This window comes from Lolium perenne, chromosome 2 (assembly GCF_019359855.2).
Source record: "Lolium perenne isolate Kyuss_39 chromosome 2, Kyuss_2.0, whole genome shotgun sequence".
Taxonomy (NCBI): domain Eukaryota; kingdom Viridiplantae; phylum Streptophyta; class Magnoliopsida; order Poales; family Poaceae; genus Lolium; species Lolium perenne.
Genome location: NC_067245.2, coordinates 273,531,135 through 273,548,010, shown reverse-complemented (window position 1 = coordinate 273,548,010; position 16,876 = coordinate 273,531,135).

Below are 16,876 nucleotides of genomic sequence, written 5' to 3'. Positions count from 1 at the left end.
AGGTAACTTCATTCTCTTTCTAGGGAAGTGTTCCATACCTTTCTTGAGAGGAAATTGATATTTAATATTACCTTCCTTCATATCGATGATAGCTCCAACAGTTCGAAGAAAAGGTCTTCCCAATATAATGGGACAAGATGCATTGCATTCAATATCCAAGACAACAAAATCAACGGGGACAAGGTTATTGTTAACGGTAATGCGAACATTATCAACTCTCCCCAAAGGTTTCTTTGTAGAACGATCAGCAAGATTAACATCCAAATAACAATTTTTCAATGGTGGCAAGTCAAGCATATTATAGATTTTCTCAGGCATAACGGAAATACTTGCACCAAGATCACATAAAGCATTACAATCAAAGTCATTGACCTTCATCTTAATGATGGGCTCCCAACCATCCTCTAGCTTTCTAGGAATAGAAGCTTCACGTTCTAGTTTCTCTTCTCTAGCTTTTATGAGAGCATTCGTAATATGTTTTGTAAAGGCTAAATTTATAGCACTAGCATTGGGACTTTTAGCAAGCTTTTGTAAAAAGTTTATGACTTCAGAGATGTGGCAATCATCAAAGTCTAAACCATTATGATCTACAGCAATGGGATCATTGTCCCCAATATTTTGAAAAATTTCAGCAGTTTTATCAATTTCAGCAGTTTTAGCAGTTTCAGCAGTTTTAGCAGTTTCTGGCAGTTTTGCAGGCTTTGCATTAGAAGTGGAAACATTGCCAACACCAATCCTTTTACCATTATTAGTAGGAGGTGCAGCAACATGTGGAGCATTAGCATTGCTAGTGGTGGTAATAGTCCAAACTTTAGCTACATTATTCTCTTTAGCTAGTTTTTCATTTTCTTCTCTTTCCCACCTAGCATGCAATTCAGCCATCAATCTTATATTCTCATTAATTCTAACTTGGATGGCATTTGCTGTAGTAACAATTTTATTTTCAATATCCTTATTAGGCATAACTTTCGATTTTAAAAGATCAACATCAGAGGCAAGTCTATCAACCTTAGAAGCGAGAATATCAATTTTATCAAGCTTTTCCTCAACAGATTTGTTAAAAGTAGTTTGTGTAATAATTATTATTTAAGCATAGCTTCAAGTCCAGGGGGTGTGTTCCTATTATTGTTGTAAGAATTCCCATAAGAATTACCATAACTATTACCATTAGCAGAAGGATATGGCCTATAGTTATTACTAGAATTGTTCTGATAAGCATTGTTGTTGAAATTATTATTTTTAATGAAGTTTACATCAACATGTTCTTCTTGAGCAACCAATGAAGCTAACGGAACATTATTAGGATCAACATTAGTCCTATCATTCACAAGCATAGACATAATAGCATCAATCTTATCACTCAAGGAAGAGGTTTCTTCGACAGAATTTACCTTCTTACCTTGTGGAGCTCTTTCCGTGTGCCATTCAGAGTAATTAATCATCATATTATCAAGAAGCTTTGTTGCTTCACCAAGAGTGATGGACATAAAGGTACCTCCAGCAGCTGAATCCAATAGGTTCCGCGAAGAAAAATTCAATCCTGCATAAAAGGTTTGGATGATCATCCAAGTAGTCAGTCCATGGTAGGGCAATTTTTAACCAAAGATTTCATTCTTTCCCAAGCTTGTGCAACATGCTCATTATCCAATTGTTTAAAATTCATTATGCTACTCCTCAAAGATATAATTTTAGCAGGGGGATAATATCTACCAATAAAAGCATCCTTGCATTTAGTCCATGAATCAATACTATTCTTAGGCAGAGATAGCAACCAATCTTTAGCTCTTCCTCTTAATCAGAAAGGAAACAATTTTAATTTTATAATGTCACCATCTACATCCTTATATTTTTGCATTTCACATAGTTCAACAAAATTATTGAGATGGGCAGCAGCATCATCAAAACTAACACCAGAAAATTGCTCTCGCATAACAAGATTCAGTAAAGCAGGTTTAATTTCAAAGAATTCTGCTGTAGTAGCAGGTGGAGCAATAGGTGTGCATAAGAAATCATTATTATTTGTGCTAGTGAAGTCACACAACAGAGTATTTTCAGGAGTATTTATTTTAACAGTAGTAAATAAAGCAAACTAGATAAAGTAAATGCAAGTAACTAATTTTTTTGTGTTTTTGATATGGAGAACAAGACAGTAAGTAAAGTAAAGCTAGCAACTAATTTTTTTTTTGTGTTTTGTTTAAGTGCAGCAAACAAAGTAGTAAATAAAATGAAGCAAGACAAAAACAAAGTAAAGAGATTGGAAGTGGAGACTCCCCTTGCAGCGTGTCTTGATCTCCCCGGCAACGGCGCCAGAAATTTGCTTGATGCGTGTAGTTGACACGTCCGTTGGGAACCCCAAGAGGAAGGTGTGATGCGCACAGTAGCAAGTTTCCCTCAGTAAGAAACCAAGGTTTAATCGAACCAGTAGGAGTCAAGAAGCACGTTGAAGGTTGATGGCGGCGGGATGTAGTGCGGCGCAACACCAGGGATTCCGGCGCCAACGTGGAACCTGCACAAAACAACCAAAGTACTTTGCCCCAACGAAACAGTGAGGTTGTCAATCTCACCGGCTTGCTGTAACAAAGGATTAGATGTATACTGTGGATGATGATTGTTTGCAGAAAACAGTAAAGAACAAATATTGCAGCAGATTGTATTCAATGTAAAAGAATAGGACCGGGGTCCACAGTACACTAGAGGTGTCTCTCCCATAAGATAAATAGCATGTTGGGTGAACAAATTACAGTCGGGCAATTGACAAATAGAGAGGGCATGACCATGCACATACATGATATGATGAGTATAGTGAGATTTAATTGGGCATTACGACAAAGTACATAGACCGCTATCCAGCATGCATCTATGCCTAAAAAGTCCACCTTCAGGTTATCATCCGAACCCCTTCCAGTATTAAGTTGCAAACAACAGACAATTGCATTAAGTATGGTGCGTAATGTAATCAATAACTACATCCTCGGACATAGCATCAATGTTTTATCCCTAGTGGCAACAACACATCCACAACCTTAGAACTTTCTGTCACTGTCCCAGATTTAATGGAGGCATGAACCCACTATCGAGCATAAATACTCCCCCTTGGAGTTAAGAGTAAAAACTTGGCCAGAGCCTCTACTAATAACGGAGAGCATGCAAGATCATAAACAACACATAGGTAATAGATTGATAATCAACATAACATAGTATTCTCTATCCATCGGATCCCGACAAACACAACATATAGCATTACAGATAGATGATCTTGATCATGTTAGGCTGCTCACAAGATCCGACAATGAAGCACAATAGGAGAAGACGACCATCTAGCTACTGCTATGGACCCATAGTCCAGGGGAGAACTACCCACTCATCACTCTGGAGGTGATCATGGCGGTGAAGAGTCCTCCGGGAGATGATTCCCCTCTCCGGCAGGGTGCCGGAGGCGATCTCCTGAATTCTCCGAGATGGGATTGGCGGCGGCGGCGTCTCTGGAAGGTTTTCCGTATCGTGGCTCTCGGTACTGGGGGTTTCGCGACGAAGACTATATGTAGGCGGAAGGGCAGGTCAGGGGGCCACACGAGGGCCCCACACACCAGGGCCGCGCGGCCAAGGCCTGGGCCGCGCCGCCCTGTTGTGGCGGCGCCTCGTGGCCCCACTTCGTAAGTCCTCCGGTCTTCTGCAAGCTTCGTGGAAAAATAGGCCCCTGGGCGTTGATTTCGTCCAATTCCGAGAATATTTCCATACTAGGATTTCTGAAACCAAAAACAGCAGAAAACAGCAACTGGCTCTTCGGCATCTCGTTAATAGGTTAGTGCCGGAAAATGCATAAATATGACATAAAGTATGCATAAAACATGTAGATATCATCAATAATGTGGCATGGAACATAAGAAATTATTGATACGTCGGAGACGTATCACCTGGCCGCGCCGGCCTACTGTGTGGGCCCCTCGTGACTCTTCATGACCTGCCCTTCCGCCTACATATAGTCTTCGTCGCGAAACCCCCAGTACCGAGAGCCACGATACGGAAAACCTTCCAGAGACGCCGCCGCCGCCAATCCCATCTCGGGGGATTCAGGAGATCGCCTCCGGCACCCTGCCGGAGAGGGGAATCATCTCCCGGAGGTCTCTTCATCGCCATGATCGCCTCCGGATCGATGTGTGAGTAGTCCACCCCTGGACTATGGGTATCATGATCAAGATCATCTATTTGTAATGCTACATGTTGTGTTTGTTGGGATCCGATGAATATTGAATACTATGTCAAGTTGATTATCAATCTATCATATATGTTGTTTATGTTCTTGCATGCTCTCCGTTGCTAGTAGAGGCTCTGGCCAAGTTGATACTTGTGACTCCAAGAGGGAGTATTTATGCTCGATAGTGGGTTCATGCCTCCATTGAATCTGGGACAGTGACAGAAAGTTCTAAGGTTGTGGATGTGTTGTTGCCACTAGGGATAAAACATCGATGCTTTGTCTAAGGATATTTGTGTTGATTACATTACTGATGTCTACACCCCCTCCTTTTCCTGTAGACAGTGTTGGGCCTCCAAGAGCAGAGGTTTGTAGAACAGCAGCAAGTTTTACCTTAAGTGGATCACCCAAGGTTTATCGAACTCAGGGAGGAAGAGGTCAAAGATATCCCTCTCATGCAACCCTGCAACCACAAAGCAAGAAGTCTCTTGTGTCCCCAACACACCAAATAGGTGCACTAGTTCGGCGAAGAGATAGTGAAATACAGGTGGTATGAATAAGTAGCAACGGCACCAGAAAAGTGCTTTGCCCAGGACAGTAAACAAGCGGTAATGCTTGCAGCGGTAGTAACGCAGTAAAACGATGAAACAAGCAGCGATAGCGATATTTAGGAACAAGGCCTAGGGATCATACTTTCACTAGTGGACACTCTCAACATTGATCACATAACAGAATAGATAAATGCATACTCTACACTCTCTTGTTGGATGATGAACACCATTGCGTAGGATTACACGAACCCTCAATGCCGGAGTTAACAAGCTCCACAATTCAATGTTCATATTTAAATAACCTTAGAGTGCATGACAGATAAACACGACTAAACCAAGTACTAACATAGCATGCACACTGTCACCTTCACACTATGTAGGAGGAATAGATCACATCAATACCATCATAGCAATAGTTAACTTCGTAATCTACAAGAGATCACAATCATAGCCTACGCCAAGTACTAACACGGATGCACACACTGTCACCATTACACCGTGCAGGAGGAATAAAACTACTTTAATAACATCACTAGAGTAGCACATAGATAAATTGTGATACAAAACACATTGCAATCATAAAGAGATATAAATAAGCACTTCACTATGCCATTCATAACAGTGAATAAGTATTCTGTGAAATATAGCCTAAGAGACCCACACGGTGCACACACTGTCACCTTTACACACGTGGGACAAGGAGTCTCCGGAGATCACATAAGTAAAACCCACTTGACTAGCATAATGACATCTAGATTACAAGCATCATCATATGAATCTCAATCATGTAAGGCAGCTCATGAGATTATTGTATTGAAGTACATAGGAGAGAGATGAACCACATAGCTACCGGTACAGCCCCGAGCCTCGATGGAGAACTACTCCCTCCTCATGGGAGACAGCAGCGTTGATGAAGATGGCGGTGGTGTTGATGGAGAAGCCTTCCGGGGGCACTTCCCCGTCCCGGCGGCGTGCCGGAACAGAGACTCCTGTCCCCCAGATCTTGGCTTCGCGATGGCGGCGGCTCTGGAAGGTTTTCCGTATCGTGGCTCTCGGTATCGAGGTTTTAGGTCGAGGACCCTTAAATAGGCGAAGAGGCGGCGTCAGAAGGTCAACGGGGCGACGACACTATAGGGGGGCGCGGGCCCCCCCTTGGCCGCGCCGGCCTATGGTCTGGTGGGCCTGTGCCCCCCCTCTGGCGACTCTCGGGTGTTCTGGATGCTTCCGGGGATTCTAAGATCTTCGGCGTTGATTTCGTCCGATTCCGAGAATATTTCTTTACTAGGATTTCTGAAACCAAAAACAGCAGAAAATAGCAACTGGCACTTTGGCATCTTGTTAATAGGTTAGTTCCAGAAAATGCACGAATATGACATAAAGTGTGCATAAAACATGTAGATATCATCAATAATGTGGCATGGAACATAAGAAATTATCGATACGTCGGAGACGTATCAGCATCCCCAAGCTTAGTTTCTGCTCTTTCCGAGCAGGTAAACGATAACAAAGATAATTTCTGGAGTGACATGCCATCATAAACTTGATCATATTGTAAACATATGTAATGAATGCAGCGATCAAAACAATGTATATGACATGAGTAAACAAGTGAAACATACAGCAAAGACTTTTCATGAATAGTACTTAAAGACAAGCATCAATAAGTCTTGCATAAGAGTTAACTCATAAAGCAATAATTCATAGTAAAGCATTGAAGCAACACAATGGAAGATTAAGTTTCAGCGGTTGCTTTCAACTTGTAACAAGTATATCTCATGGATAGTTGTCAACATAGAGTAATATAACAAATGCAATATGCAAGTATGTAGGAATCAATGCACAGTTCACACAAGTGTTTGCTTCTTGAGGTGGAGAGAGATAGGTGAACTGACTCAACATAAAAGTAAAAAGAATGGTCCTTCAAAGAGGAAAGCATCGATTGCTATATTTGTGCTAGAGCTTTTATTTTGAAAACATGAAACAATTTTGTCAACGGTAGTAATAAAGCATATGAGTTATGTAAATTATATCTTACAAGTTGCAAGCCTCATGCATAGTATACTAATAGTGCCCGCACCTTGTCCTAATTAGCTTGGACTACCGGATCATCGCAATACACATGTTTTAACCAAGTGTCACAATGGGGTACCTCCATGCCGCCTGTACAAAGGTCTAAGGAGAAAGCTCGCATTTTGGATTTCTCGCTTTTGATTATTCTCAACTTAGACATCCATACCGGGACAACATGGACAACAGATAATGGACTCCTCTTTAATGCATAAGCATGTGGCAACAATTAGTGTTCTCATATGAGATTGAGGATATATGTCCAAAACTGAAACTTCCACCATGGATCATGGCTTTAGTTAGCGGCCCAATGTTCTTCTCTAACAATATGCATGCTCCAACCATTAAGGTGGTAGATCTCTCTTACTTCAGACAAGACGGACATGCATAGCAACTCTCATGATATTCAACAAAGAATAGTTGATGGCGTCCCCAGAAACATGGTTATCGCACAACAAGCAACTTAATAAGAGATAAAGTGCATAAGTACATATTCAATACCACAATAGTTTTTAAGCTATTTGTCCCATGAGCTATATATTGCAAAGGCGAATGATGGAATTTTAAAGGTAGCACTCAAGCAATTTACTTTGGAATGGCGGAGAAATACCATGTAGTAGGTAGGTATGGTGGACACAAATGGCATAGTGGTTGGCTCAAGGATTTTGGATGCATGAGAAGTATTCCCTCTCGATACAAGTTTTAGGCTAGCAAGGTTGTTTGAAACAAACACAAGTATGAACTAGTACAGCAAAACTTACATAAAAGACATATTACAAGCATTATAAGACTATACATCGTCTTCCTTGTTGTTCAAACACCTTACTAGAAATTATCTAGACCTTAGAGAGACCAATTATGCAAACCAAATTTTAGCATGCTCTATGTATTTCTTCATTAATGGATGCAAAGCATATGATGCAAGAGCTTAAACATGAGCACAACAATTGCCAAGTATCACATTATCCAAGACATTATAGCAATTACTACATGTAGCATTTTCCAATTCCATCCATATAACAATGAACGAAGCAGTTTCAACCTTCGCCATGAACATTAAAAGCTAAGAACACATGTGTTCATACGAACCAGCGGAGCGTGTCTCTCTCCCACACAAGGATGAACTTATTCAAACATAAACCAAAACAAAAACAAACAGACGCTCCAAGTAAAGTACATAAGATGTGACCGAATAAAAATATAGTTTCAAGGGAGGAACCTGATAAGTTGTTGATAAAGAAGGGGATGACTTGGGCATCCCCAAGCTTAGATGCTTGGGTATTCTTGAAATATGCAGGGATGAACCACCGGGGCATCCCCAAGCTTAGACTTTTCACTCTTCTTGATCATAGTATATCATCCTCCTCTCTTGACCCTTGAAAACTTCCTCCACACCAAACTCGAAACAAACTCATTAGAGGGTTAGTGCATAATAAAAATTCACATTTTCAGAGGTGACACAATCATTCTTAACACTTCTGTACATTGCCCAAAGCTACTGGAAGGTAATGGAACAAAGAAATCCACCAACACAGCAAAAGAGGCAATGCGAAATAAAAGGCAGAATCTGTCAAAACAGAACAGTCCGTAAAGACGAATTTTAAAGTGGCACCAGACTTGCTCAAATGAAAATGCTCAAATTGAATGAAAGTTGCGTACATATCTGAGGATCACTCACGTAAATTGGCATAATTTTCTAAGTTACCTACAGAGAATTTTGCCCAGATTCGTGATAGCAAAGAAATCTGTTTCTGCGCAGTAATCCAAATCTAGTATGAACCTTACTATCAACGACTTTACTTGGCACAACAAAACACAAAACTAAGATAAGGAGAGGTTGCTACAGTAGTAAACAACTTCCAAGACACAAAATAAAAACAAAGTACTGTAGCAAAATAACACATGGGTTATCTCCCAAGAAGTTCTTTCTTTATAGCCATTAAGATGGGCTCAAGAGTTTTAATGATGCACTCGCAAGAAATAATATTTGAAGCAAAAGAGAGCATCAAGAGGCAAATTCAAAACACATTTAAGTCTAACATGCTCCCTATGAAAAGGAATCTTGTACACAAATAAATTCATGAGGAGCAAAGTGACAAGCATAGGAAGATAAAACACGAGTAACTTCAAAAAATTTAGCATATAGAGAGGTGTTTTAGTAACATGAAAAATTCTACAACCATATTTTCCTCTCTCATAATAACTTTCAGTAGCAACATGAGCAAACTCAACAATATAACTATCACATAAAGCATTCTTATCATGAGTCTCATGCATAAAATTATTACTCTCCACATAGGCATAATCAATTTTATTAGTTGTAGTGGGAGCAAATTCAACAAAGTAGCTATCATTATTATTCTCATCATCAAATATAGGAGGCATATTGTAATCATAATCAAATTTATCCTCCATAACAGGCGGCACCAAAAGAGCACTATCATTATAATCATCATATATAGGAGGCAAAGTATCATCAAAGTAAATTTTCTCCTCAATGCTTGGGGGACTAAAAATATCATGCTCATCGAAGCCAGCTTCCCCAAGCTTAGAACTTTCTATATCATTATCAACAATGGTGTTCAAAGCATTCATACTAATATTACTACCAGCATGCAAATAAGGTTCCATAGGTTTTTTAATTTTCGCATCAAACCATCCATGTCTTAAATCAGGAAATAGAATAAGAAGCTCATTGTTGTCCATTATGCCAAACTAGTGTAAACAAGAAACAAAAAGATGCAATTGCAGGATCTAAAGGAAATAGCTTCGAGCACACACACAACGGCGCCAGAAAAGTACTTTACCTGGGACCGGAGTATGAGAGACTTTTACCTTTCCTCCCCGGCAACGGCGCCAGAAAATAGCTTGATGTCTACGCCCCCTCCTTTTCCTGTAGACAGTGTTGGGCCTCCAAGAGCAGAGGTTTGTAGAACAGCAGCAAGTTTTACCTTAAGTGGATCACCCAAGGTTTATCGAACTCAGGGAGGAAGAGGTCAAAGATATCCCTCTCATGCAACCCTGCAACCACAAAGCAAGAAGTCTCTTGTGTCCCCAACACACCAAATAGGTGCACTAGTTCGGCGAAGAGATAGTGAAATACATGTGGTATGAATAAGTAGCAACGGCACCAGAAAAGTGCTTTGCCCAGGACAGTAAACAAGCAGTAGTAACGCAGCAGTAGTAACGCAGTAAAACAGTAAACAAGCAGCGATAGCAGTATTTAGGAACAAGGCCTAGGGATCATACTTTCACTAGTGGACACTCTCAACATTGATCACATAACAGAATAGATAAATGCATACTCTACACTCTCTTGTTGGATGATGAACACCATTGCGTAGGATTACACGAACCCTCAATGCCGGAGTTAACAAGCTCCACAATTCAATGTTCATATTTAAATAACCTTAGAGTGCATGACAGATAAACACGACTAAACCAAGTACTAACATAGCATGCACACTGTCACCTTCACACTATGTAGGAGGAATAGATCACATCAATACCATCATAGCAATAGTTAACTTCGTAATCTACAAGAGATCACAATCATAGCCTACGCCAAGTACTAACATGGATGCACACACTGTCACCATTACACCGTGCAGGAGGAATAAAACTACTTTAATAACATCACTAGAGTAGCACATAGATAAATTGTGATACAAAACACATTGCAATCATAAAGAGATATAAATAAGCACTTCACTATGCCATTCATAACAGTGAATAAGTATTCTGTGAAATATAGCCTAAGAGACCCACACGGTGCACACACTGTCACCTTTACACACGTGGGACAAGGAGTCTCCGGAGATCACATAAGTAAAACCCACTTGACTAGCATAATGACATCTAGATTACAAGCATCATCATATGAATCTCAATCATGTAAGGCAGCTCATGAGATTATTGTATTGAAGTACATAGGAGAGAGATGAACCACATAGCTACCGGTACAGCCCCGAGCCTCGATGGAGAACTACTCCCTCCTCATGGGAGACAGCAGCGTTGATGAAGATGGCGGTGGTGTTGATGGAGAAGCCTTCCGGGGGCACTTCCCCGTCCCGGCGGCGTGCCGGAACAGAGACTCCTGTCCCCCAGATCTTGGCTTCGCGATGGCGGCGGCTCTGGAAGGTTTTCCGTATCGTGGCTCTCGGTATTGAGGTTTTAGGTCGAGGACCCTTAAATAGGCGAAGAGGCGGCGTCAGAAGGTCAACGGGGCGACGACACTATAGGGGGGCGCGAGCCCCCCCTTGGCCGCGCCGGCCTATGGTCTGGTGGGCCTGTGCCCCCCCTCTGGCGACTCTCGGGTGTTCTGGATGCTTCCGGGGATTCTAAGATCTTCGGCGTTGATTTCGTCCGATTCCGAGAATAATTCTTTACTAGGATTTTTGAAACCAAAAACAGCAGAAAACAGCAACTGGCACTTCGGCATCTTGTTAATAGGTTAGTTCCAGAAAATGCACGAATATGACATAAAGTGTGCATAAAACATGTAGATATCATCAATAATGTGGCATGGAACATAAGAAATTATCGATACGTCGGAGACGTATCAATTACGCACCATACTTAATGCAATTGTCTGTTGCTTGTAACTTAATACCGGAAGGGGTTCGGATGATAACCTGAAAGTGGACTTTTTTGGCATAGATGCATGTTGGATAGCGGTCTATGTACTTTGTCGTAATGCCCTGATTAAATCTCATAGTACTCATCATGATATATGTATGTGCATTGTTATGCCTTCTTTATTTGTCAATTGCCCAACTGTAATTTGTTCACCCAACATCTGTTTATCTTATGGGAGAGACACCACTAGTGAACTGTGGACCCCGGTCCTATTCTTTACATCTGAAATACAATCTACTGCAATTGTTCTTTACTGTTCTTCGCAAACAAACATCATCATCCACACTATACATCTAATCCTTTGTTTACAGCAAGCCGGTGAGATTGACAACCTCACTGTTACGTTGGGGCAAAGTACTGTGATTGTGTTGTGCAGGTTCCACGTTGGCGCCGGAATCCCTGGTGTTGCGCCGCACTACACTCCGCCACCAACAACCTTCAACGTGCTTCTTGGCTCTGTTGGAGATATGCCCAAGAGGCAATAATAAAAGTGGTTATTATAATATATCTTTGTGTTTATGATAATGTTTACATACCATGCTATAATTGTATTAACCGAAACATTGATACATGTGTGTTATGTGAACAACAAGGAGTCCCTAGTAAGCCTCTTGTATAACTAGCTTGTTGATTAATAGATGATCATAGTTTCATGATCATGAACATTGGATGTTATTAATAACAAGGTTATGTCATTATATGAATGATGTAATGGACACACCCAATTAAGCGTAGCATAAGATCACGTCATTAAGTTATTTGCTATAAGCTTTTCGATACATAGTTACCTAGTCCTTTCGACCATGAGATCATGTAAATCACTTATGCTGGAAAGGTACTTTGATTACATCAAACGCCACTGCGTAAATGGGTGGTTATAAAGGTGGGATTAAGTATCCGGAAAGTATGAGTTGAGGCATATGGATCAATAGTGGGATTTGTCCATCCCGATGACGGATAGATATACTCTGGGCCCTCTCGGTGGAATGTCGTCTAGTGTCTTGCAAGCATATCAATAAGTTCATAAGAGACCACATACCACGGTACGAGTAAAGAGTACTTGTCAGGAGACGAGGTTGAACAAGGTATAGAGTAATACCGATGATCAAACCTCGGACAAGTAAAATATCGCGTGACAAAGGGAATTGGTATCGTATGTGAATGGTTCATTCGATCACTAAGTCATCGTTGAATATGTGGGAGCCATTATGGATCTCCAGATCCCGCTATTGGTTATTGGTCGGAGAGAAGTCTCAACCATGTCTACATAGTTCGCGAACCGTAGGGTGACACACTTAAGGTTTGATGTCGTTTAAGTAGATATGGAATATGGAATGGAGTTCGAAGTTTTGTTCGGAGTCTCGGATGGGATCCAGGACATCACGAGGAGTTCCGGAATGGTCCGGAGAATAAGATTCATATATAGGAAGTCATATTCCAAGTTTGGAAATGATCCGGTGCATTTATGGCAGGTTCTAGAAGGTTCTAGAAAAGTCCGGAAGAATGGCACTATGGAAGGTGGAGTCCCGGAGGGACTCCACTAGCATGGCCGGCCAAACCCTAAGGGGGAGGAGTCCCAGGTGGGCTCCACCTTGGTGGCCGGCCAGCCCCACCTCAAGGAAAGGTGGGAGTCCCACCTTGAGTAGGACTCCCCCCTTGAGTAGGTTTCCCACCTTTGGGAAGTTTTAGTGTTGGGGTCTTATTCGAAGACTTGGACTACAACTCTTGGGGCTTCCACCTATATAATGAGGGACAAGGGGAGGGTGGCCGGCCACTCTTGGCCTCCAACCTTGGCTGCCCCCTTCATGGCCGGCGCCCAAAGCACCCCTCTCCCCAAACCCTAGCACCCCTCCTCCACATACAACTCCTGCATACGCTTAGGCGAAGCCCTGCCGGAGTTATCCATCGACACCGCCACCACGCCGTCGTGCTGCCGGGATTCCGAGGAGGATCTACTACTTCCGCTGCCCGCTGGAACGGGGAGAAGGACGTCGTCTTCATCAACACCGAACGTGTGACCGAGTACGGAGGTGCTGCCCGATCGTGGCACCGTGATCAAGATCTTCTACGCGCTTTTGCAAGCGGCAAGTGATCGTCTACCGCAGCAATAAGAGCCTACTCTTATAGGCTTTGGAAATCTTCAAGGGTGAGTCTTGATCATCCCCTCGTTGCTCCCGTCTTCTAGATTGCATCTTGGCTTGGATTGCGTTCTCGCGGTAGGAAATTTTTTGTTTTCTATGCAACGAATCCCTACAGTGGTATCAGAGCCGTGTCTATGCATAGATGGTTGCACGAGTAGAACACAATTGTTTGTGGGCATTGATGCTTATGTTGTCTTTAGTTTGAGTACTTTGCATCTTTGTGGCATAGTGGGATGAAGCGGCTCGGGCTAACTTTACATGACCGCGTTCATGAGATATGCTCCACGCTCGACATGCAACTTGTATTGCATAAGTGGCTTTGCGGGTGTCTGTCTCTCCTACTATAGTGAAGATTCAATTTACTCTTCTATTGACAACACTAGTATCACCGTTGTGGTTCATGTTCGTAGGTAGATTAGATCTCACTCGAAAACCCTAAACCACGTAAAATATGCAAACCAAATTAGAGATGTCTAACTTGTTTTTGCAGGGTTTGGTGATGTGATATGGCTATAATGTGATGATGAATATGTATGAGATGATCATTATTGTATTGTGGCAACCGGCAGGAGCCTTATGATTGTCTTTAAATTTCATGTTGAGTAGTATTTCAAAGTAGTTGTAATAGTTGCTACATGAGGTGAACAACCATGAAGACGGCGCCATGGACCTTGACGCTACACCGACGATGATGGAGATCATGCCCGTTGATGATGGAGATCATGTCCGTGCTTTGGAGATGAAGATCGAAGGCGCAAAGACTAAAGGGCCATATCATATCACATATGAATTGCATGTGATGTTAATCCTTTATGCATCTTATTTTGCTTAGAACGCGACGGTAGCATTATAAGATGATCCCTCACATTAATATCAAGATAATAAAGTGTTCTCCCCTTGTATGCACCGTTGCAACAGTTCGTCGTTTCGAAGCATCTCGTGATGATCGGATGTGATAGATTCTACGTTCATAAACAACGGGTGTAAGCCATGTTTGCACACGCAGAATACTTGGGTTTGCTTGACGAGCCTAGCATGTACAGACATGGCCTCGGGACAACGGAAACCGAAAGGTTGAACACGAGTCATATGGATGATATGATCAACATGTTGATGTTCACCATTGAAGCTACATCATCTCACGTGATGATCGGTTTTGGTGTAGTGGATATGGATCGTGTACCACTTAACAACTATGAGGGATGTTGTATTAAGTGGGAGTTCATTAGTAATTAGATTAAAACATGAACTAATTATCATAAACATAGTCTGAGTAGTATTTTGAATTAATTTGTAGTATTGGCATCCGTTTTCTACCAAGCGCTAGTCTTGTTATTGAGATAGAAATATTGTTAAGTCTGACAAGAAACTTTACGGACTGGTACTGTATTGTTAAAGAATCAAGAAATGATTAAGTCATATTGCAAACTTTTAGTAAACCTTACATTGTTGATTCAAAGAGCTATGATTTCAATTAGTACCTAAAGTTATCTTGTCTCCATGAAACTTGAAGTTCAAATCTGTTTCAAAAAGTAAGGAGCTGAAAATTTAGTTTTCAGAAATAATCAATGTATGAGATATATGTGATATCTAAGACCTTATTGCAAGATGATAGAATATAATTTGGTAAGACTACATAAACTCATAAATTTTATGGGAATGTACGAAGGTTGAAGACGCAAGGCGTCCCAATCCTCCAACTATTGGGGCACTAACGATATTCGCATATCCATGAAGTAATCATCCTTAGTATGCACCGTTGCTAAGACTCGTCGTTTCGAAGCATCACGTGATGATCGGGTGTGATAGATTCTACGTGTGCATACAACGGGTGCAAGCCAGATTTGCACATGCGAATACTGAGGTTAAACTTTACGAGCCTAGCATGTACAGACATGGTCTCGGAAAGTCGTCATGAATCAATGGATAAAATTATGAGTGAAATTGTTCACCATATTACAAAGTTACTAATAGTGAAATCTGGAACACTTGTCATATGATGATCAACTTCAAAATAAGAACCTTAAGGTTATTGGTATTTAACCAACAAATCTAGAAGTTATTGAAGGTGAAGTGTTCTCTGAATAATGAGGAAAGCTAAAAGAGAAACTACAAAAGATATTTTGGCGGAAAGAAAAGAGAAGACTAGAAAGTCTAGCTCAGGTGTATATACATGATATACATGTTATGGTTGTATTCCTAGTTTGGTCACACAATGAAATTCTTGGGTATTAGTACCATATTGGTTGGTATGAAATGTCATACAAAACAACGCAATACAAGAATACAATGGCCTAAGTGACTGACAAGGAATATGATAGGAATGCACTTCTGGAACAAAAATAAAGTGTTATTATGTTCATCGTTGGCATTCTATCTAGCCCTTAGAATTTATAATAAAGAACTTAATAATTGTTATTTTGCTCTGGTCAAACGAAAACAATGAGTTGTTCAAATTATGACATTACTCCATGTACGATGGATAAGTTATTATAAATCTTAATGGTGAAACACACATACATAAACACTGACGCTAAAATGCCATAAGGCAAATAATTTGAATTCCACTTATTTGTGGAACCGCCATTTAGGTCATGTTAGAAAGGAGCGCATGAAGGAACTCCATGCAAATGGATTTTTGGAGTCATTTGATTTTTGAATCATTTGGCGCTTGCAAATCTTTTCTAAAGAGAATGACTAAAATACCGTTCATAGGCCAAGAGTTGAACGGACAACTAACTTAGTGGAAACATACATGATGATGTATGAGGTTCACTGGGCATAGTTATGTGCGGGAGATTCTTCTACTTCATGAAAACTTCCAACAATGAATTGAGTATATATGTGGATATATTCGATAAGGAAGAAGTTTGAAACATTTGAATGGATTCAAATAAATTTCAGCATGAAGCGGAAATCATCTTAATAGAAAAGTCAAATATCTATGATTGGATCATGGGGGAAATATTTGAATTACGAGTTTTAGCGAACATCTAAGAGAGTTATGAAATTGTTCTACAACTCACGTTTCTTGGAGTATCATAGTGATGATGGAGTATCCGAGAGATGTATCCAAACCTTGTTGGATCAATGATGAGATTAAATATTGATGCCATTATATTTTTGTGGATTATGCTTTAGAGACTACCACTTTTACACTGAATAGAGCATCATCGTAATCCGTTGAAATGACACCATACGAGTTATGGCATGGGTATGGACCCTAATAGTCCTTTCTTAAATTTTTGAATGCATAGCATAAAGTAAATAAGTTTACAACCAAAATC